Below are 22,934 nucleotides of genomic sequence, written 5' to 3'. Positions count from 1 at the left end.
CATAAATTATAAGAAAACTGTAAATTCAATGGAGACAGTGAAATAGATGAAAGTTATCATGTTTAACATCTAATATTAAAATTAATGGGACTGGCATGGTGTGAGAAAGAAGAAGAATGATTCTGATGTGCTCCAGTACTCTGTAAAACTTAGCATGGATTATCTATTCCAATTGTCTGAGAAAGAAAAACAGAATATTTCAGCCTAGTTTTGAAAACTTTTATTTGTATATTTGAGGAAATAGTGAGTAATATTTTAATGGTCAATGACGTTATACAGATGATGGACAAATATTATCAGATTAAGATAAACTTGGTTTTATTGTGTGAATCCTGAAAGTCCCAAGTGAATGGGAATAAACGTGTGAAAGCATGAAAATATGCATATGTAAAAAAGAAAATAAACTAGGTGACCTATTGAAATGTTTATAGTTCATTATTTTGTTGTATTCTTATTTCTACCAATACTTTTTCTCACTCTGTGCCTACTGAGAAAACGACAGAAGAGTAATGTAATAATGCTAACTGGTGGCATTAAGAAAAGTTCTAATATTTAGAGACATATTTCAAGACTATTTAAATATGATATCTTCCATCTTAATTTATTTTAGAATATTTTTAAAATTAACATAACAAACATGATTAACAATAAGGTTTTTATAATAAAACCTGAAATTCAGTAAAACTTGGTATCATTTTTGTTATGATAGTCTTTCAGATTTTAGAAGGTCTGAAAATTTTGTAGAATCAGAATTCTTACATTGGTCAGTCCATTACCTTGTTTTATAGATGAAAACTGAAGCCCAACAGGTAGTTACTTTGATGGCTATAAGCTATGATCAGAATCCAGGCTCCATTAATTTCTTTTCTGCTGCTCTTACGTATAACGTTTTACTGGTTTTTTAGTGAATCAGGTCCAAGTATGTGTCCTCTCCGAGTTCCCTTTTCTTTGGCAAACTCAAAATACCTTTTCATAATGAAAATCAAAACTATCTTCCTCCTACGTTCTGAAGCTTTCCTGAAGATTTACAAATGGAAATGATGTTAGCACAGCCCAAATCTGAAGATATCTGGTATAAGTGTTTAAATTTTATTAAGGTAAAGGTCAGAACTGGAAAAGTCAGAATGGATTAAAAGCAGAACCAGTATAAGCACAAAGACCAGCATCCGCTCAATATGCAAAGCAGAGATTGGCCTCATATTGACCCTTTTATATTATGAAGCCACTAAAAATAGAAATGAAGCCTGATATAACTAAATATATATTATTGACACTAGTGTTTTTGACACTTGGAATAGATTTTTGTATTCATAGTTTCATGTATTCATGTATAATTGCTATTTAAAACCCCAAACTCAAATACATTGACCCTTAAGGAACTTAATGCTTTCCAGTTCAAAAATAAGAAGCCCTAAATAATTTCATCAAATTATTTTGCATTTAAAGCGGTCATGTAAGACCTCAGGAGAAATACTTGCTTAATGTCATATATTTAAATACAGGGCATTTACATCAAAACTCTAATTTACATATGCTTATGAAATATAAAAAAGAACAGCAAGAAAATCTCACAGGAATATAAGATTTGACCCAAAGAAACGCAACCTTATTTTCAATTAGTAGGCTCTACCATGTATAGAGGAATTGAAAAATAGCCATTTGCAGACATATTAAATTATCTGTCATCTAATAGCAATAATAACAAATTCATCATTAGTGATGACTACTGAGTGTCATTCAAGGAAACAGTTTGACATTCAAATCTTCTACAACATGCCATGGATTTTTTTCTTTTAAGAGACAAGGTCTTTTGAAAAGCGTCTGTTTGTGTCCTTTGCTCACTTTTTTATGGGGTTCTTTGTTTTTTTCTTGTAAATTTGTGTATGTTTCTTACAGATGCTGGGCATTAGACCTTTGTTGAATGCATAGTTTGCAGAAATTTTCTCCTATTCTGTAGTTTGTCTGTTTACTCTATTGATAGTTTCTTTTGCTATGCAGTAGCTCTTTAGTTTAATTAGATCCCATTTGTCAATTTTTGCTTTTGTTGCAATTGTTTTTGGCTTCTTTGTCATGAAATCTTTCCGTGTGCCTATGTCCTGGAATGGTATACATGCAGCCAACAATCATATAAAAAAAGTTTAACATTGCTGATTATTAGAGAAACGCAAATCAAAACCACAGTGAGATACCACCTTACACCAGTCAGAATGACTATTATTAAAAAGTCCAAAAATAACAGATACAGGCAAGGTTGTGGAGAAAAATGAAAGCTTATACACTGTTGGTGGAAGTGTAAATTAGTTCAACCATTGTGGATGACAGTGTGGCGATTCCTCAAAAACCTAAAGACAAATACCATTTGACCCAGCAACCCCATTAATGAGTATGTTCCCAAAGGTATATAAATCATACTATTATAAACACACATGCACATGTATGTTCATTGCAGCACTATTCACAATAGCAAAGACATGGAATCAATCTAAATGCCCATCAATGATAGACTGGATAAAAACATGTGGTGCATATAACCACGAAATACTATGCAGCCATAAAAAGAATGAGATTGTGTTATTTGCAGGGACATGGATGGAGCTGGAGGCCATTATTCTTAGCAAACCAAGTCATGAACAGAAAACTAATTACTGCACATTCTCACTTATAAGTAGGAGCTACCTGATGAGAATACATGAACACATAGTGGGAAACAAAACACACTGGGCCTTTTAGAGGGTAGAGGACAAAAGGATGGAGAAGATCAGGGAAAATAACTAAAGCATACTAGACTTAAAATCTGGGTGATGAAATATTCTGTAAAACAAACCCCCATGACACAAGTTTACCTGTGTAACAAACCTACACTTGTACTCCTGAACTTAAAATAAAAATAAAAATAAAGAGATGGGGTTTTACCGTACACTATGTTGCTCGGGCTGGTCTCTAACTCCTGGGCTTAAGCAATCCTCCACCCTTAGCCTCCAGAGCAGCTGGAACTACAGGCATGTGACACCATGCCTGGCTGTATTTTTTAAAAATCACTTGTAAGTTAGAAGATGCCATAATAAAATTTGGTGGAGTGAGATTGGGAGTAATGTTAATTTGAGGGAAGAAACTTTCTAAAAGTGACATGTTTGGAAAAAAGTATAAAAAATGATAGAGGAGCAAAAAGAACATAAATTTAAAATTCTTCACTGGGCTCCTAATATTCCTTTTTGAAATAAATTTTACTGAACATATACTTATGTGCAAGGTGTTATTCTAGGCAGTAAAGGATATAATAGTGACCCAAATGGACAATAATCTGTCCCCTCAAGGAATTTGCAGTCTAGTGATTTGTACTTCTTCTTATCAAAGGCATATCATCAGTGCTTCAGATATACATAAAGAATGGGAGAGTAGGGAGTAAGATAGAAGATAAAGAGAAAGAGGATAGAACAGGAAGCAGTAAAGGGCAGAAAAATTGGGAAAGAGAAGTAGACTAATTTCTGGGGCTATGTCTATTGTGAAACCTCCTCTGCTTCTACTTCTACCTGAGGTATCTTCTCATGTACCCTAGTAGGTTTGCCAGTTTTCACCTCAGCATTAATCATCCCACTCTTTTCTCCATAAGTTTTCTTGTTTTTCTCCCCAGTTGACTCTGGTTTGCTGAGTCATTGGTCTGTATATCACGGAGTCAACCATGGTGCCTGGCACATAGTAGATGTTCTCATCTATATTATTTGTTCAACAAATAGTAATTGCAATTATCTGACAAAATATTCTGTTATTGTGGAGAAACATGCATCTCTGTATTGACCATCTGCATTACACTGGAAACGGAAATCGATTTTTTCAGGGGGTGGGGAATGGAGTCTCACTCTGTTGCCCAGGCTGGAGTGCAGTGGTGTGATCTCGGCTCACTGCAACCTCTGCCTCCTGGGTTCAAGTGATTCTTCTGCCTCAGCCTCCCGAGTAGTTGGGACTACATGTGCATGCCACCACATCTGGCTAATTTTTTTATTTTTAGTAGAAACGGGCTTTCACCATGTTGACCAGGCTGGTCTCGAATTCCTGACCTCAAGGTGATCTGCCCGCCTCGACCTCCCAAAGTGCTGGAATTACAGGCATGAGCCAATGCTTCCGACCGGAAAAGGACTTTTCTAAAAATTGATATGTAATTTTCCTTTGAATTTTTAAGACAAAAATAGCAGTGGCAGAGAGAAGAGATGTTGTGGGGGAGAGGATTTTAGCTGCCCCACTTCCTTCAAATAAACGTCTGTCTGCCCTTCCTCAGACACACACACACACACACACACACACACAATTTTATTAAAATAAAATGTGAAATTAGCTTCAAAACAGTTTCATAGGACTCTCTTCCAATTAGATTTCCATCCTAACACAGTCATTCCAGAGCTGATACCATCCAATTACTAGCTATTGGAAATAATTTCAAATCTTAGGAACAATTTATCTTTTAATTATTTAATTATAATATATCTTTTTTAATTGTAATAGATTTTAATTGTTTAATTAAAAGATATATTAAATTGTATAATATACATAATATATTTATTAAAAAAATATATATGTATTTTGAGATGGAGTCTTACTCTGTCACCTAGGTTGGAGTGCAGTGGCATGATCTGGGCTCACTGCAACCTCTTCCACCTCCTAGGTTCAAGCGATTCTCCTGCTTCAGCCTCCCAAGTAGCTGGGACTACAGGTGCATGCCATCACACCCAGCTGTATTTTTTTTTTTTTTTTTTTTGTATTTTTAGTAGAGACAAGGTTTCACTGTGTTAGCCAGGATGGTCTTGATCTCCTGAGCTCCTGATCTGCACACCTCAGCCTCCCAAAGTGCTGGGATTACAGGTGTGAGCCACCACCTCCACCAATTATTTAATAATTTTATAAAAATACAATATGCAAAACAGAAGTCCAACCTGAACCTTTTACTTTGTGGGTCTTACTGGAGTAAGGAAAATCCGTAACTTTGATGATTGCAGGTAGAAGTATACTTGAGTTAGTGCTTGGAGAGCTCTCCCACCTCCTCAAGTTTCCATGGCAAGTACAGTTTTAAGTTCTCTCTGAACCCTGTGCAGAAGATCTAGGATGTGGGAGTAAAAGGATGAGCATCACTGTGTGCTTAGTTCAGTTAAAATTAAATTCCAAGAGTTCCCTAGAGCACTTTTATATCAACTTGACCCAGCATTACCTCTGGTATTTGCTTCCGCAAATCATTTAAAACACATAACTGTTGTCTTTGTTTTCGAGTTTATAGTCAGAGTGGTTTGAAAACTCTTGGCGCCTAACATAAAACCCAGAAATAAATATGGAACATATTAACACTGAATATAGGTTGTGATGAATCACAGTTTGTCAGCTTTCAAGTATTACAATTATCTACCTAAAAATACCCTACTGTACTCAGTCACCTTCCCTAGCTGTTTACCCCTGCTTGTCACTGTAACTTCTAATGCTGTTATACATTTGTTTTTAGGTTGTAATGTTAGCACCCTTCAATATTTTTTACTTAACCGTTATCTTTTAGTTACCATATGTTTATCTTTTGAGATGAATACAGTAGTTCACTAATCACACTAATTGAAGGTGGGCATTGCTAGCATTACTGAGATTTATAGATTAGTCATTGTGGGAAGGAAGGAGAATTTATGGTAGCTGGATTATATTAGTGCTGGCTAATTGAAGAGGAAAAAAAGTTAATGCAGACTTTGATCCTGGACTCAGACTCGTAGGAGTAACTATCAAATGACACCAAATTCCTGCTGTTTAGTGCTAAATGTCTGAAGCACACCTGTGTGTTTCATTAGCACATCTATGCGGTTATTGGAGAGCTCTATTATTATGTTTATTCATAAATGCCCTGAATTATATTTGTAGAAAAGCCACCATTTTTTCTTCCAGAATTAACCTGTATTTGTGTTCATGTGTGCGTGTATGTTCGCCTGTAACAATAGGGGTGTGATAAAATTCAGAATTAAAACTCTAAAATTGAACTGTTTTTAGCATTGAGACCAGCATTTGATAAAGTAAGCAAGCTGAATAAAAAGACAAATAAGTGCAGTTTGAGTGAAAAAAAAAAAAAGTATATACAGAGAGAAAGCAGCAGCCTAAGGTACACAGATGGATTGGTTTACTTGGAGCTTTTCTTGCAATTCTGAGTGAAACAGAAATTAACGTAAAGAATTATACCTTTTTTTTCACTTCTCAAAGACTAAGTTAGGTATTGTATTGAAAACTGTTAAATTCAAACAGAGATGAAGAGTGAATATTTTATCAAGTCATATGGATTGATGAGGCAAAAGTATTTCCTTTCCACCAACCCCATATCTATTCTGTAAGCAAGACAAGATAATGTATGTGTATCAATTAATAGTATGTCAGACACAGTCTTACCTGATTTAAGTGTTATGAATAATTTTTCTGTCATAAATTTTCACATTTTGTCTTCATTTTGATAAGAAAAAAATCATGAAAATTTATAATCACATAATCTCTGTTTTAAAATGTTTTAAAAAGCATAGGGTTTTCTTGGACAAATATGGTTTGGTGTAGATGTGGTAGCTGGGCAAATTAAAGGAACAAAACAGCTTGTTCTTGCTTGTATAAATATTTTCCCTCTGGCCCATTTGCTTTTTGTCGCTCTTCCTATTTATTGCTCTATCTATTCTGTCTGGACTCAGACCTATCCTGATATGCCCTTGAAAATGTGAACAGATAAGAGTTGTAACCAAGGGCTGCAGGAACTGTCTGACTTACTCCTGTCCTGTCAAAGCCATGACTAAAAGTTTAAAATAGATTCTGTGAACACAATTTCAAAATCTCCCTCTCATGATTTTGGCTTTTTTTTTTCTAAAATATTATTGACATAGAAATTTTCTTGAAGTAATCTTTCATTGGGAGCACCAAAAAATCAAAACTGAAAATATGAACTATTTGAAAAGTTAATCATGGCTGTTTATGCTGGAAGCTGACCAGGTAACTTCTCCAGTTCACATCTCAGAAAGAAAATACTGAGAAATCCCAGTGACTGTATCCTTTGGGTGCTAATAGAACAGTTTTAAATGTGAAGAAAAGGAAATTGTGAGGGATGGTTACAAGGCACTAACTTGACGACTGTAAAGTGTGAGTAAAAGGGTTCTGTACCTGTGGATTAGTTAACCAGCTGCCTCCCTATACCACTTAAAGCAAAAACAATCAACAGAAAGGCAATAAAATGCCCACACAAAAGCAGAATGTTTAGTTCAGTTCTTCCTTTTGGAAACAGTAAGTTAGAACAATTAACAGTATTATGTTGAGAAAGAAAATAGAGCTTCCTCTATGGAACCTGCCCTAGATTTTTGTGTTTTTGTGTTGGAATTAAGCACGCAAACAGCTGAGTTTAGAGAATGATCTGGTAGATGAGAGAAATTTTGGAAGATTGTTTACAGCTTTGGGGAATAAAGTACCTTCTGCTAACTACTCTTCTATTCAGTGCTACATCTATTTTGTAAAAGTGATTGCGAATAGGAAGCCCTGTAAAGCCCACTTTTGCTAAAGAGGGTTGTGTGTACAGTGGAATTAGAAGTCACTCCCCAAGTCCTTTTTGCAGTTGTCTTAATCATCAGATGAACAGTGGTGTGATCCAATGGTTCACAGTCAGGAAGACTAAAATATTAACTTTCTGTCACTGTCCAGCTCTGCTGTTGAACTCTGGGAATCTGGAAGAGCTTATGAAGAGGTATCACTCTCTGGCTTACCTCTTTGGTCTCACCAGCTTGTGGTCGGTGCTTTCTTGTTAGCCAGTGTAACGGTTGGCTTTTCTGTCTCAATTTACCTGTGTAGACTTAACAGAGGCAAGCACTTTTCAAAGTCAAACTAATGGAGACCAGTGTCTTAGTCCATTTTCTGCTGTTATGCCAGAATGCCACAGAATAGGTGATTTATAAAGAATAGAAATGAATTTGGCTCACAGTTCTGTAGATGGAAATTTTATTTTTAATTTTTAAAATTTAATTTTTTCAAGGTAGAGTCTTACTCTGTCACCCAGGCTGTAGTGTACTGGTACAATCACAGCTCACTGTGGCCTCAACCTCCCAGGCTGAAGCAATTCTCCCACCTTAGAATCCTGAGTAACTGAAACCACAGGTGCACGCCACCATGCCCATCTAATTTTTGTATTTTTTTGTAGACACAGGGTTTTGCCACATTTCCCAGGCTGGTTTGACACTCCTGGGCTCAAGCAGTTTGCCTTCCTTGGCCTCCCAAAGTGCTGGGATTATAGTCATGAGCCACCACACCTGGCCAGAGGTGGAAATTTTAAGATTAAGGGGCCAGACCTAGTGAGGGCCTTCTTGCTGCATCATAGCATCGCAGAAGGCATCACATGGTGAGAGAAGGTGAGAGTACATAAGACAGAGAGGGAAAATAGGGGCCAAACTCCTGTGATAATGGCATCAATCCATTCATGGGGACAGAGGCTCATGATCTAATCCTATCTTTAAGGTTCTACCTCTTAATACTGTTTCAATGCCTGTTATATTTCAACATAGGTTATGAAGAGGGCCATATAATTCCACCCCTGACCCCCAAAACTCATATTCTTCTCACATACAAAATATATTTATTCCATCCCATTAGTCCCTAGAATCTTAACTCATTCCAGCTTCAACTCAAAAGTACAAAGTCTAGAGTTTCATCTGAATAAAATATTGGTGAGACTCAAGGCATGATTCATCCTGAGGCAAATTCCCTCTAGCTGTGAAATCAAACCTGTTGTCTACTTCCAAAATACAATGGTGAGACAGGCACAGGATAAACATCCTCAATCCGAAAGGGAGATATAGGCAAGAATAAAGGCGTAACTAATGCCAAGTAAGTCCAAAACCCAAAAGGGTAAACAAAATTTAGTATGAAAACTGGTGAATGATCTCCATTGACTGCATGTCCCACTACCAGGTCACACTGCAGGTATAGGTTGGAGTCATGTGTGTAGCCTTCCCATGCTAGAGTTGCATGCTGGTGGTGGATATACTGTTCTAAGATCTCTGAGGTGACCTTGCTCTATGGCTCCACTAAATATTGCCATTGTGGGGAGTCTGTGTCATCTCTGACTTCACATATCCACTTGGCATTGCCCTGGTAGTGGCTCTCTGTGATGGTACTATCCCGCAATAGTTTTTGTCTGTGACATTCTTTGAAATCTAGGTAGGGGACATTATGCCTACACAACTGTTGCATTCCACATGCCTGAAAAATTAGCACCACATGGATACCATTCATATTTATGGTTTGTACCTTTCAGAGTGGCAGGTCAAGCCACAGCTGGACATGCATGAGCTGTGGCTAGAGTGGCCACAGAGCACTGTGCCAGAATTAAGGGAGCAGAAACCTCAGGTGGCTCTGGGGAATGAACAGGGCGGGTACGGTAGGCCCAACCACTAAAACTTTTCTGCCTTCCTGCAGCTCTGGACTTGTGATGGGAGGGGCAACCTTGAATGTCTCTGAAAAGCTTTCAGGGTCTTTCTCCTATTGTTTTTATGAAGACATAGTACCTGTCTTCCTTTTCTCTATACTTACCTTTCTATCAAATAGTCCTTTGATCATACCCTTGGTTTGCTCTACTAAAAACATCTTTTCACTCTTTACATGGTCAGGCTGTGAATTTTCCAAATCTTTTCATTCTACTTCCTTTTAAGTTATAAATTCTGTCTTTAAGCCATTTCTTTCCTCTCACATGTCACTGTATGCAGTTAAAAGAAGTTACCCAGCAGCCTAAATGGTGAATATTTTGCTGTTTAGGTATTTCTTCTACCAGATATCCTAATTTATCTCTCTTAAATTGTGCAATCCATAGACTCCTAGGATTTGGACACAATGATGCCAAGTTCTTTGAAATTATATTACAAAGATGGCCTTTACTCCAGTTTCCAATATCTTGTTCATTAGTACCATCTGAGATGTCATAGGAATGTTTCTATCAACATTCCAATCACATAGCAATCTTTAACAAGTTCGAGACTTTTCATACAGCTCTCCTCTTCCGACCTCTAACCGGGATCAGTCTTTTTGGTCTACTTCTGTCAATACAGCCTTTTTATATCCTACTTCTCCAATTTCTTCCAATCTGTATGCATTACCCAGTTCCAAAGCTGCTTCCACATTTTGAGGTATTTGTTATAGCAACAAGCCCACTTCTAGTACCCATTTTCTCTCTTACTCTGCTTTCTGCAGCTATAGCAGAATACCACAGACTAGATAATTTATTTAAAAAATAGAGATATATTTGTCTCACAATTCTGAAGGCTCAGAATTTCAAGATGGAGGGGTTGCACCTGGTCAATTGCCTTGTTGCTATATCATAAGACTGTGGAAGGCATCAAATAGGGAGAGTGCAAGAGACAGAGAGGGATAAAGGGGACCAAACTCCATTACAATGGATCTGATTTATTCATGAGGGCAGAGCTTTCATGACCTAATAACCACTTAAAGGTTCTACCTCTTAATATTGTTACAATGGCAATTAAGTTACAATATGAGTTTTGGAGGAGACATTCAAACAGTGGTTAATAATACTAACTCTAATTTGGCCTCCTGAGATAAATACTCAATTTAAAATAACCACATAGTGGCAAATGGAGCTACTAGGCCTGGAATTAAATACCGGCTCTGCTACTAAGTATCTATGTGAACTTAGGCACATTAATAAAGTTCTCTGATTTTTAATTTTTTATGTGAATGATGAGTCACCATATTGACCTCACTGTGTTGCTATGAACATTAGAGTCCATTGTCATGAAGGATGGTGTCTGTTCCTTAATTTTTATTAAGTAATCATTATTACTCAAGTAATAATGATCATTCTTACCAGGAATTACAGCAGTGTTTGGGTCTATAGGATGGCATTGTAACTGAGATTCTAGAATTATTTCTTTCAATCACATCCATATTTGTGTCCTTGCTCCTTTCACAAGCATTTCTATAGTAGCACATGTCCAAAGATGAAACAAAATGTTACTGTACTGTCAGCCGGCAGAATTTTCAATACCTCACTGGAAATTATGGTAAACACAGAGCTGACCCATGGCATCCAACAAAAATCTAAACTCCCTGCAAAAATTTAAAGCTTAGGATATGACTATATCAATATGGTTACATGGATGGAAGAATAAAGAAGAATGCTGAACTACCCAATCTCATAGAATGAGTCAGAGAGTGCTTCTAAAAACACAGTAAACTTGCCCACAAGTAAAGTGTTGTCTGTCAAAGAAAAATGTACTGTGCAGAGTTAAATGGGCAAGGAAAACTTTATTCAAGACTATTGCAATAAGGGTTAAAGCTATTGCAATAGGGGTGAGAGATTGAACTGAATTCTGCTTAAACAAAATGCAGAAGGATTTTCAAGTGCTAGTGTGAGCTCATGGAAAAGTGATGAAAGATTTGGGGAGGCAGGTTGACCAATGGTATTAGGCCATCTGTGTCTGCTAATTGGCACTTAATGGAAGTTAGGTTTCCCCATACTCACAGAGAAGGGAGAAGGGACACTATCTTCTATGAATATTATATTTCAAAGGGATGGCTCCCAGGTCCTTGAAAAAGATATTTTAGTGTTATGAAACTGGCAAAAGGCTCAGAAGATTTATGTCTCAAAAGGACTGAGAAATAGTTTATAATTGCAAGTTTTTACAAGTAAATGCTTTGAGAAATGGGAAGTCAGGGTCCCATAGTCAGCAAGAAACCTGTTGAAAATTTAGTCAAGTTGAGGAGAACTTTTTAAGTTTTAAGGCTGGCTTGTTCAGGTCTATGATTTTGACAAATCCAGTTCCTCTTTACTTATATCATGATGTATCAATGAAGTTTTTTTTTTTCCCCCACCATGGCATATTTTGTTCAGTACTTTATTCGCCATATAAAGCTCTGTAATTGTCCATTTATTCTTTTTATGAATAAGTGTCTTTCTAATTTAAAAATAATTTTTATTGTATAAAAGTATTATACCTAAACTAAGTGAGAGAGAATAAAATTTACCAACTACTCAAAGATAATTACTGTTTGCATTCTGTTGAATTTGTCTACCCCATCTTTTGCTAGTTATACACATTTTTTGTTTTTCAAAAGTGGCAATCATAATTGTAATATCCATTATCACCTGCTTCTTTACATAGAAGTGTGTTATAAATATTGTTCTGTTATTATTTTACTTTCCATATTTTATTTCCATTTCTTGTTCCTCATTTTTGATGAGCAATTTGATTTTATTTTTTTGCTGTGGTCTATTACGCTGGGTGTTCTTCCCCCTCTTATGCCATCTTCTGAGTTCCCTCATCCTTTCTTCTGTTTCTTGCTGCACAGAAGTCAGCCCTTTCCCCCACAATGTCTCCAGCCCTTGGATCCAGTCTTTCGCTCCATATTGTTATGTCTGCTTTGAATCTACTTGTCTCACTCCTACTTACTGCTTCTCTGCCCAGATTCTTCTGAGTAAAACTTGTGTTGAACTGTCTGCTTGGTTTTCATGGGACATTATCTTTCAGAACTTACACATTACAGCTTTTGACCGTGTGCTACACCAATCCAAGGCAAGCCTAGGCTTCCTGTTATAGAATAGGGAGTCCAGGTCCATACAGGAAATTAACAATCGCTTCCCATCACTACTCTTCCAATTTGATGCCAGTTCTACAACACTCTTTTCGGCCAGTTGACACCTTGCCTTCGAAAGAACAAATCCTTGGTAAATGTGTGGTGTAGGCACTGAGTGGTCAAGTTATCTTCTTTCCCTTTCCTTCTGGGTTTTCTGGTACTATGCTTTAGAATGTTGAGGAGGGACAGTATGCACCACCATGGTGCCAGTGTGGAGGCTGAGAGTACTTTCTTGTATTATGCAGATCTTCGTGAAATCCTTGTCCTGGCCTTAATCATAGCACATGGCGATCATTGACTGTGTGTAAGGCAATAGAGGTAACTCCATGACTGTTAAAACTGAGTCAGGCAACTAATTCTATGTTCATTTCTGTGTTATTAATGTAAGAATTAAAAATTAACTGCTTAAATCCTCACTTGACTAGACTTCATGGACAGGATTCATTTAGGTTATAAATGACACCTAAAATTGATCACTCTAAATTTAGTTAAATATTTTTAGTAGAGGTCATTTCCCTTGGTTTATATATATGTTACATATACTTAGGCAATTGGAATTTTTATTTGGATGTCAGAATATTCAAACATGTGTAGTAAAATACTTTCTTATTTTTCTGCATCATATTTTATGTATGTGATATATTATGTTTATAGTTTTATGCTACATATAATTGTAACATTTGTTAAGCAACACAGATACAGGTAGCTTTTTTAGATTCCTGGAGGGTTTTTGCTTGTTTTTTTAAAATTGTATAATCTATTACCATATTATCAGAAAAGTTACCTGGCATTTTTTAAAAAGATATCAAAAGTGACTAAAAACATAGCTTAGAATCAAGAAAAAAAAAGAAGACCACATATAAAAATTAGATGCTTGTAAATTATAATTTTTTTCTGAATCTCTGAATATTTATGTTTATCCATGGACAATTTACTTAAACATACATGCGCCAGTTTTGAGCACTACCTTTTAGGTGAAAAATGTGTACAAATATTAAATGTAAATTTATATAAATATTAAAACTAACCATAGGTATTTAAATACTTGCGCTTTAAAAAAGGAAAATGAGTACTAAAATGGAAAGATGTGTTAAGATGTAAGTCAAAATATATAACTAGTATTTTAAAAAGTTAAGATACTATCTAGTTTATTTGTATGTGTTCTCACATATCATGATTACTCCTAAATTGTACTGGCATGTCTTTATGAAAAGAAAGAAAACTAATTTTTACCTGCAACTGCGTTGTAAATAATTAATTTTCATTTGTAGCTTGAGCTATTTTTAGGTGACATTGTACCCTCAAACTTTGACTGTAAATTTCTAATTTGGTTATCCTATTTTCTCACTATGCTTAGCTATTTGAAACCCATGATATTGGTGAGCAATCACAAGATTCCTTTGGTAACAATTTGTTGATTTCTGTTAATTTTAAGGTTGTCTAGGAGGGACGACTTTATATATTTCCCACTGGATTTCCCTAAACACATTTTTGCCCAAAGACTCAGCATTCTGAGAGGGATTAGAGTTTGCGATTTGTGAAAAAAATGTTTCACATGGATGAGGAACAAGCCACTTTTTGAAAGGACAAACTTTCCTCTTTAATTTGTTGAATTTTACTTGTGCTCAAATTTAGCACTGCTTTAATAATCAGTAATTCTAATCATGCAGTAATTCTGTACACATCAAAGGTCTGGCTGTTAGTGTGAATGCGGCATAATGCAAGCTGGTTACTTAAGGGCAGTTAAACTTTCTTCAGCATGTACCGTATAATATAGGCAATAAGCATTTGTTTTCCTTTCAAAAGCAGCAGTTAATTATTATAAATGTCAAATTTGTAACTGTCATAGTTATTTTGCTCCCAAATCATTTCAGCATATCAGCTTTCCGATGGCATATTTGAACACTAAAGTTATGATACATTCTTTGAGAGGAAGTCCTCACATATAAAATTGCCAATCCATAGTCTTATGGCTTCAGTCTATTAAGTGATAGGAAGTTACAAACTGATAAACTTATTTTAATATTATTCAACAGATAAAAATTGTTTACTTAGAAATTTTAACACAGAATGTAGGTAATAAAATTCATTTAAAACAGTTTTAATTAAGCATTTTTACTTACTTTTCTTGGAACACATCATGCCTACATAAAATATAATGCCTAAAATAGATGATGCCTGTCAAACACTTTAAACATTACATCTATTACATGGTAAAAATCTTATGATTAACATAAAATCTGAGAGGCATTAGATATTATTTAAATCTTTACAATGTGTCTTACTACAAAAATTAACTAATGAGATGCTTAGTATTTAAAATTAGGCTATATATATTTATGTGATTCTCTATTGCTTAAGACTTGTATTGAATGCTGTGTGCATATTTTTGAAAACAAAAGATTGCTAGAAAATAGATGTATAAGCATAGAACCACGTAGAGAAGAAGAGGCACCCCTTCCTCTTGTGGTCATAGCCTCCTACCTGGGGCACAGTGTCGGGAGCCAGCACCTGTCAGGGCATAACATGCAACCATTCTAGGAAGCTTTGCTTAACTCTGATGTGAGAGAGGGACTGAAGACTATGTTAAGGAAGATGAAGTAATAATAGAAAATGTGGAGTTGGTGTCAAGTGGGTGTTAGAGGGAAGAGAAAGGGAAGTTGCCATCCTGGTGTAAGGCAGAAGAGCAGTGAGACCATTGAGAAGTGAGAGGAAGTGAGAGAAAGTGATGGGAAATAAGCTGGGAATTTTTGTGAAAAACAGGCTAAAGGTTTAGTAACAGTATCAATAAAAACCATTCATAGCATTGGCGTTTGGACTTTAGCTCATTTGATCTACATAGAAATCATGTGAGATGTCGACCTAAGAATACTCAGCTAAAATATTACAATGTATGAACTGCCATTCAGCTCATACATTGATCTTTATCTAGATTATAGATAAAGCTCTTTTTTGACAATGTGCCACTGACTTTCAGTAAATTCTCTAGAAATTGAGTTATTACCTTAAAGGTAGTAACAAGGGTCTAAGGTAGTAACAGAGATGGTAAAGGGAAGGATCCGGGATATTTGGCCCCATGCAGAAAAGTATAACATTTATGTTTTCCTGATCTATGTGCACACTTTCAAGACCTCTGTCTAAATTATCTCTTGTGCTAGTAGGGTTCTACATGGAAACAGATGGCATGGAAAAAAGTGGTAATTTGGACAGAGTTTAATAAAAAGACCAACTACAAAAATGTGGGCAGCATTTAGGACAAGTAGCAAAGGATGTTGAAGTAATTCAGAGCCAGTAACAGCAGAGGATTATGCCTGAAAGAATAAGGAGAAAGAATACTGAAAATCAGACAGATAGCTACAGGGAAAGAAAGAGATGTTGAGGGTTGCAGCTCTCAGTCAAGGGACACAGCACTGGAAGGACATACACTTGTACATGATCTGACAGGGAGCTGTGGAGATAAATACCTCATCCAGCTCACTCTCCATCTTCTATTTCCCCTGCGGGTCTGTCTCATTGGCAAGACCAATCTAGAGCCAGAGGGAAGGGAATTCTATTGACACAGTTCAAATAAGTAAGTCTCCCAGGCCTCAGAGCAGTGAATATATGAACACAATAAAGATCATGTATGACAAGCCCATAGCTAACAAACTCACCAGTGAAAAGTTGAAAGCTTTTTTTCCTAAGATCAGAAACAAGAGAAGGACGCCCACTCACAACACTTCTATTCAACATAATATTGGATGCCCTAGCCAGAGCAATTAGGCAAAAGAAAGAAATAAAAGGTATCCAAATTGGAAAGGAAGAAGTTAAATTGTCTTTTTTTGCAGATGATGTAATTTTTTTTTTTTTTTTTGAAATGGCGGTTCGCTCTTATCACCCAGGTTGAAGTGTGAATCTTGGCTCACTACAACCTCTGCCTCCCAGGTTCAAGTGACTCTCTCTTGCCTCAGCCTCCCAAATAACTGGGATTACAGGCACCTGCCACTATGCCCAGCTAATTTTTGTATTTTTAGTAAAGATGGAGTTTCAGAAAACCTTAAATATTCCTCAAAAAACTGTTCAAACTCAAAAATGAATTTAGTAAAGATACATGATACAAAGGCAATATCCAAAAGAGAAATCAAGAAAATAATCCAATTTACACTTGCTACAAAAAATAAAATACTAATTTAACCAAGAAGGTGAAAGATATTTGCACTTAAAACTTTAAAACATTAATCTAAGAAATTGAAGAAGACACAAGTAAATGGAAAGATACCTGTGTTTATGGATTAGAAGAATTAATATTTTTTAATATTCATACTACCTTATTTACAGATTCAATGCAATCCATTCCAATGATGCTTTTCAAAGAAATAGAAAAATACAATTCTAAAATCCATATGAAACCACAAAAGACCCCGACTAGCCAAAGCAATCTTGAGCAAAAAGAACAAAGCCAGGGCCATCAAATTATCTAATTTGAAAATTTACCACAAAACTGTAGTAATCAAAACAGCATACTGCTGGCATAAAAATACACATGTAGGCCAATGGAACAGAATAAAGAGCATGAAATGAATTCATGCATTTATGATCAATTTGTCCTTGACAAAGATGCCGAGAACACACAATGGGGAAAGGACAGTTTCTTCAATAAATGGTGCTGGGAAACCTAAATACCCACAGGAAGAAGAAATAAATTAGACCCTCATTTCACACCATGTACAAAAATCAACTCAAAATGAATTAAAGACTTAAATGCAAGACTCTGAAACTCTATTACAAGAAAACTTGGAGGAAAAGCTTTGTGACATTGATCTGGGAAAATAATTTTGGAGTATGATCCCAAAAGTATAGGCAATGAAAGCAAAAAAAAAAAAAATAGACAAGTGGGATTACAGCAAACTAATCAAACTAAAAAGCTTCTGCACAGGCAAGAGAACAATCAGCAGAGTGAAGAGACAACCTAGGGTTTGAGAGAAAATATTTGCAAACTGTATGTCTGATAAAAGGTTAGTGTCCAAAATATAAAAGGAACTCAACTCAATAGCAAGAATACAAATAACCTGATTAATAACGGACAAAAGATTTAAATAAACATTCCTCAAAAGACATACACCTGGCCATCAGGTATGTGAAAAATGTTCAACATCACTAATCTTCAGGGAAATGCAAATTAAAACCACAATTAGATATCACTTTACACTGTTAAAATGGCTAATATAAAAAAATTGAGTGGTAGCAAGTGTTGACAAGGATGTAGAGAAAAGAGAACCCTTTTTAAATGTTGAAGGAATGTAAATTAATACAGTCATTATAAACAACAGTATGAAGATTTCTCAAAAGATTAAAAATAGACCTGTAACATGATCCAGCAATGCCACCATTGGATATATATCCAAAAATATGGAATCAGTTTGGTGAAATATATCTGTACTCTGAAGCATTATTCATGTTCACTGAAGCATTATTCACAATAGCCAAGATATGGAATCAACTTGTGTCAATTAACAGATCAATGGATAAAGAAAATGTGAGATATATATAATGGAATACTGTTCACACTTTAAAAAGAAAATCCTGTCACTTTTGACAACAGAGATCAACCTGGAGAACATTATGTTAATTGAAATAAACCAGGCACAAAAAGACAAATACCACATGATTTAACTTACATGTGGAGTATAAAAGTCAAACTCAGAAACAAAGAATAAAATGGTGGTTATCAGAGGATAGGGGTGGGTGAGAGGATTGGGGAGATGTTGGTCAAATCACATAAAATTTCATTTGGATAGGAGCAGTTAGTTTAAGAGATTTGTATTACATTGTGGTGACTACAGTTAATAACAATACATCCTATAATTGAATATTGCTAAAAGAGTAGATTTTAAATGTTCTTGCCACAAGAAAACAATAAGTGTTTAAGGAAAGGCATATGATTTAGCCATTCCTAGTGTAGATATATATCAAATATGTTTTAAACCATAAACATGTACAGTTTATACTTGTCAATTAAAAAAATTAACAAAATACAAAATATTAATTCATACAGTATTTTGTTAATATATTAATTAACAAAATATTTATTCATACAGATCATATATGAATGTATTATATATATCATAGTAGATATGTTTGTATAGGCATTCTAAATTTCTTAGTAGACAGGCATTATATTTTGTATCTAGTTTTAGCTGAACAAGTACCTAGCACACTAACCTTTCATTAAATACTTATTAAATAATTATAAGTGAATATATTCAAGGTGGATAAATTAATGTATTCAAGATACTAGAGTAAGTAATGGAATTAATTTCCTAAGATATCAATTGAAATCAATATTATTAGCAAATAGTCACAATTTGTATATTTTATATACCATAGAGTGAAAATATTCATTTAGTTCATTTCTCCAGCATACATACAGTAGGATTCAAACATATTATGTCGAGGATATCAAGTGAGCTAATCATTAGTTATTTTTGTAATAGTAATCATTAGATATTTTTGATTTTCCTTCTTCTGTGCGCTTGCTATTACGCTTCTCTACTCCCTTAAATTAGGCATGGTCATGCAACTTACTTTGACCAACAAAATATGAAAATAAGCAACACTGAATTTTTCTTAGTAGAAGCACTTAGGAGGCAGCGGTCAATTTGCCACCTTTCTTTGCCTTTTGCCCTGGCAGTTTATGATGACGCTAATTGTAAAGCCTTCTTGAAGGTGAGCAGTGTAGAACAGAGCCCCTGCCTACCTGACATGGCACATGCTACCTGGCTTTCTGATGATACACAATTTCTTCCTTGTAAATTAGAGACAAAATGAGACCAACCACATAAATATGTGAAGATTTAATGCACTTAACAAAGTGATTGGCACATAATGAGTGTGCAAACATTATTTTTATAATTTTTATTAGCAATATTACATAGGTTGTAATAATTTCATTGACAGAGATGATAATAGATTGGGCAGTGGGGTTGGGCACAGCTAACCTAGAGAAGGCAGGAAAGAACTACAGGCTGAAGTGACCTGCAAACTCCCCTGGGCTGTCAGAACAGGGATGCCCTGGCGATGTGTAAAGATTCTGTATTGCTGACCTTTCCAATTCATATCCCATTATGTTTTCAGTCTTTAAACATTAAGGAGAATCTAAGTTTACTCATCAAACCTATAAATAGAGTGAGGGCATAAGCTAATTCAAGCCTGCAAAGCAGAGGCAAGGGACAATTAGCAGGGCTTTAAGTATAACCATCATGTGTAAAGGCTGCCTTGTCCCTGGTGATTAAAGTACATTTCTAACTCTGCTGAATACATTTTTGTAGTATGAGAATTTGTCTGTCTAAGTGCTTATGGGTGTATTTTTATGCCTTTCAATGCAATATCCTAATGCAGATTCAGGATATATTGGAATAGGAATAAAAGAATGAACATGAGTTGCAACTCATCTCAGTACCTTATATGAGGATGTATGCTGTTTTGGGGACACCACCTCCTAAATTCCTGGTTCTGGGCATAGCGAGTTAACAAGAAAGGTTCTATAAATTATCTGATTATCTTTTTTTCTTTTTTCTCCAAAGAAGGGGAGAAAAAAAGAGTGACAGAGAACAACTGTATGCTCTATTTACCATGCATCATTAAATATATTTTTTGTAGGCAACCACCAATTGTCTTCTACACGCTGATGTAGGCTATGGAATCAGACTGCCTCAGATAATGTTTCAAATTTGTCACTTGTTTTGTGGGCAAGTTCACCCTTTTAAACTTCAGTTTTCTTGTCTGAAATGAAGAATAATAAGTATATCCTCCTTACAGAAATATAGGAAAAATGAAATGAACTAGCCATGCTCATAATCTCCATAAATGTTAAACTTACTTAACTCAAATGGCTGTGAGTTGTCACGTCAGCATGTGGTATTACATATAGTGTTTAATTAAAAGATTTCCATTTAACAATTAAGGACAGAGTAACTGGAATTCTCTTACACTGCTGGCAAAAATCTAAAATGATATAGCTACTTTGGAGAACAGTTTAACAGTTTCTTATAAATTAACATACACTTGCCATATGACCAAGCAGTTCCACTGCTAGGTATTTACTCGGGAGAAATGAAAATATATGCCTTCACAAAGATCTTGATTCGTTATTCATAACAGGTTTATTCACAGTAGACAAAAATTAGAACAATAAATGGCCATCACCTGGTAAACGAATAAATAGTCATGGTAAATCCATGAAGTGCAGCATTACTCAGAAATAAAAAGGAGCCAACTACTGATATATGCAACATCACAAATCTCAAAAAATTATGTTAAGCCAAAGAAGTGAGACTAAAAAACTACGTATTCGATTATTTCATTTACTCAACATTCTAGAAAGAGCAATATTATAGAGATAAAAGCAGACATCTAATGAAGAAAAGGAACGGGGGTTGACTACAAGATACTAGAAAACTTTTTTGGGTGATACAAGTGTTCTTAGTTTTACTATGGTGGTGGCTATAAGACCATGTATATTTGCTGAAGCACCTTTAACTGTACACTTAACATGGGTGAATTTTATTGTATGTAGATTGTACCTTAATCTGAAAAAAAAGCAGTTATAATGGAAACCTCTAGGTAATAAGAACACCAGAAATTAGTCAAGAATTGCAACCCAGAAAATAATTCAAGAAGGAGAAAATCAGAAGTTGGATATTGAATGTTTAGCCTCCCTGTTAACGGTAGTAGATACTGGATGTTTGAGCCTGTCATTAGGATTTGGTGTTAGCAAACTCAGTCAAGATGTGAATTGAAAGAACAATCTTTTTTCAGGCCAATATCCATGAGGAACCTAGATGCAAAAATCTTCAATAAAATGCTGGCAAACCAACTACAACAGCACATCAAAAAGCTTATGCAAGGCTGGTTCAACATATGCAAGTCTGTAAACGTAATTAACCACGTAAACAGAACCAAAGACAAAAACCACATGATTATCTCAGTAGATGCAGAGAAGGCCTTTGACAAAATTCAACAGCCTTTTATGCTAAAAATCCTCAATAAACTAGATATTGCTGGAACATATCTCAAAATAATAAAAGGTATTTACAAGAAACCCACAGCCAATATCATACTGAATGGGCAAAAACTGGAAGCATTCCCATTGAAATCTGGCACTAGACAAGGATGCCCTCTCTCACCACTCGTATTCAATATAGTATTGGAAGTTCTAGCCAGAGCAATCAGGAAAGAAAAAGAAATAAAGGGTATTCAATTAGGAAAGGAGGATGTCAAATTGTCTCTATTTGCAGACAACATGATTGTATATTTAGAAGACCCCATCATCTCAGCCCAAAATCTCCTGAAACTGATAAGCAACTTCAGCAAAGCCTCAGAATACAAAATCAATGTGCAAAAATCAAATTGATTTTTGCACATAAAGAGAGCCAAATCAAGAGCAAACTGCCATTCACAATTGCTACAAAGAGAATAAAATACCTAGGAATACAACAACAAAGAATGTAAAGGACCTCTTCAAGGAGAACTACCAACCGCTGATCAACAAAATAAGAGAGGACAAAAACAGATCCAGAAGAATCAATATCATGACAATGGCCATACTGCCCAAAGTAACTTACAGATTCAATGCTATCCCCATCAAGCTACCAATGACCTTCTTCAAAGAACTGGAAAAAACCACCTTAAACTTTATATGAAACCAAAAGAGAGCCTTCATAGCCAAGTCAATTCTAAGCAAAAAGAATAAAGCTGGAGGCATCACACTACTGTACTTCAAACTATACTTCAAGACTACAGTAATCAAAACAGCATGGTGCTGGTACCAAAACAGAAATACAGACCAATGGAACAGAACAGAGGCCTTGGAGGCAATGCTGCATGTCTACAACCATCTTTGACAAACCTGACAAAAACAAGCAATGGGGAAAGAATTCCCTGTTTAATAAATGGTATTGGGAAAACTGGCTAGTCATGTGCAGAAAGCTGAAACTGGACCCCTTCCTGACACCTTACACTAAAATTAACTCCAGATGAATTAAAGACTTAAACATAAGACCTAACACCACAAAAACGCTAGAAGAAAACCTAGGCAAAACCATTCAGGACATAGGCATAGGCAAGGACTTCATGACTAAAACACCAAAAGCATTGGCAACAAAAGCCAAAATAGACAAATGAGATCTAATTAAACTTAACAGCTTCACACAGCAAAAGAAACAGTCATTAGACTGAATCGGCAACCAACAGAATGGGAAAAAATTTTTGCAATCTACCCATCTGACAAAGGGCTAATATCCAGAATCTACAAAGAACTAAAACAGATTTACATGAAA

At 35.5% G+C, this 22,934-nt stretch overlaps 1 protein-coding gene and 1 long non-coding RNA gene across 24 annotated transcripts in view; one reads left to right on the top strand and one right to left on the bottom strand.

Moving 5' to 3' along the window:
- Positions 1–22,934, top strand: part of RIMS1 (regulating synaptic membrane exocytosis 1) — a 496,468-nt gene that overhangs the window by 43,405 nt on the left and 430,129 nt on the right. The window lies entirely within an intron of this gene.
- Positions 10,152–15,065, bottom strand: LOC116549744. The gene is made up of 3 exons (XR_004268038.1): positions 14,982–15,065; positions 12,631–12,632; positions 10,152–10,235 (listed from the first exon to the last, which is right to left on the bottom strand). It is a non-coding gene; the product is annotated as an uncharacterized LOC116549744 (long non-coding RNA).

Source organism: Sapajus apella, unplaced genomic scaffold (genome assembly GCF_009761245.1).
Source record: "Sapajus apella isolate SASKATOON/1434 unplaced genomic scaffold, GSC_monkey_1.0 scaffold6, whole genome shotgun sequence".
NCBI lineage: Eukaryota > Metazoa > Chordata > Mammalia > Primates > Cebidae > Sapajus > Sapajus apella.
The sequence above is the reverse complement of the archived record's forward strand: the minus strand, read 5'-3'. Positions and strand labels throughout refer to the sequence as shown.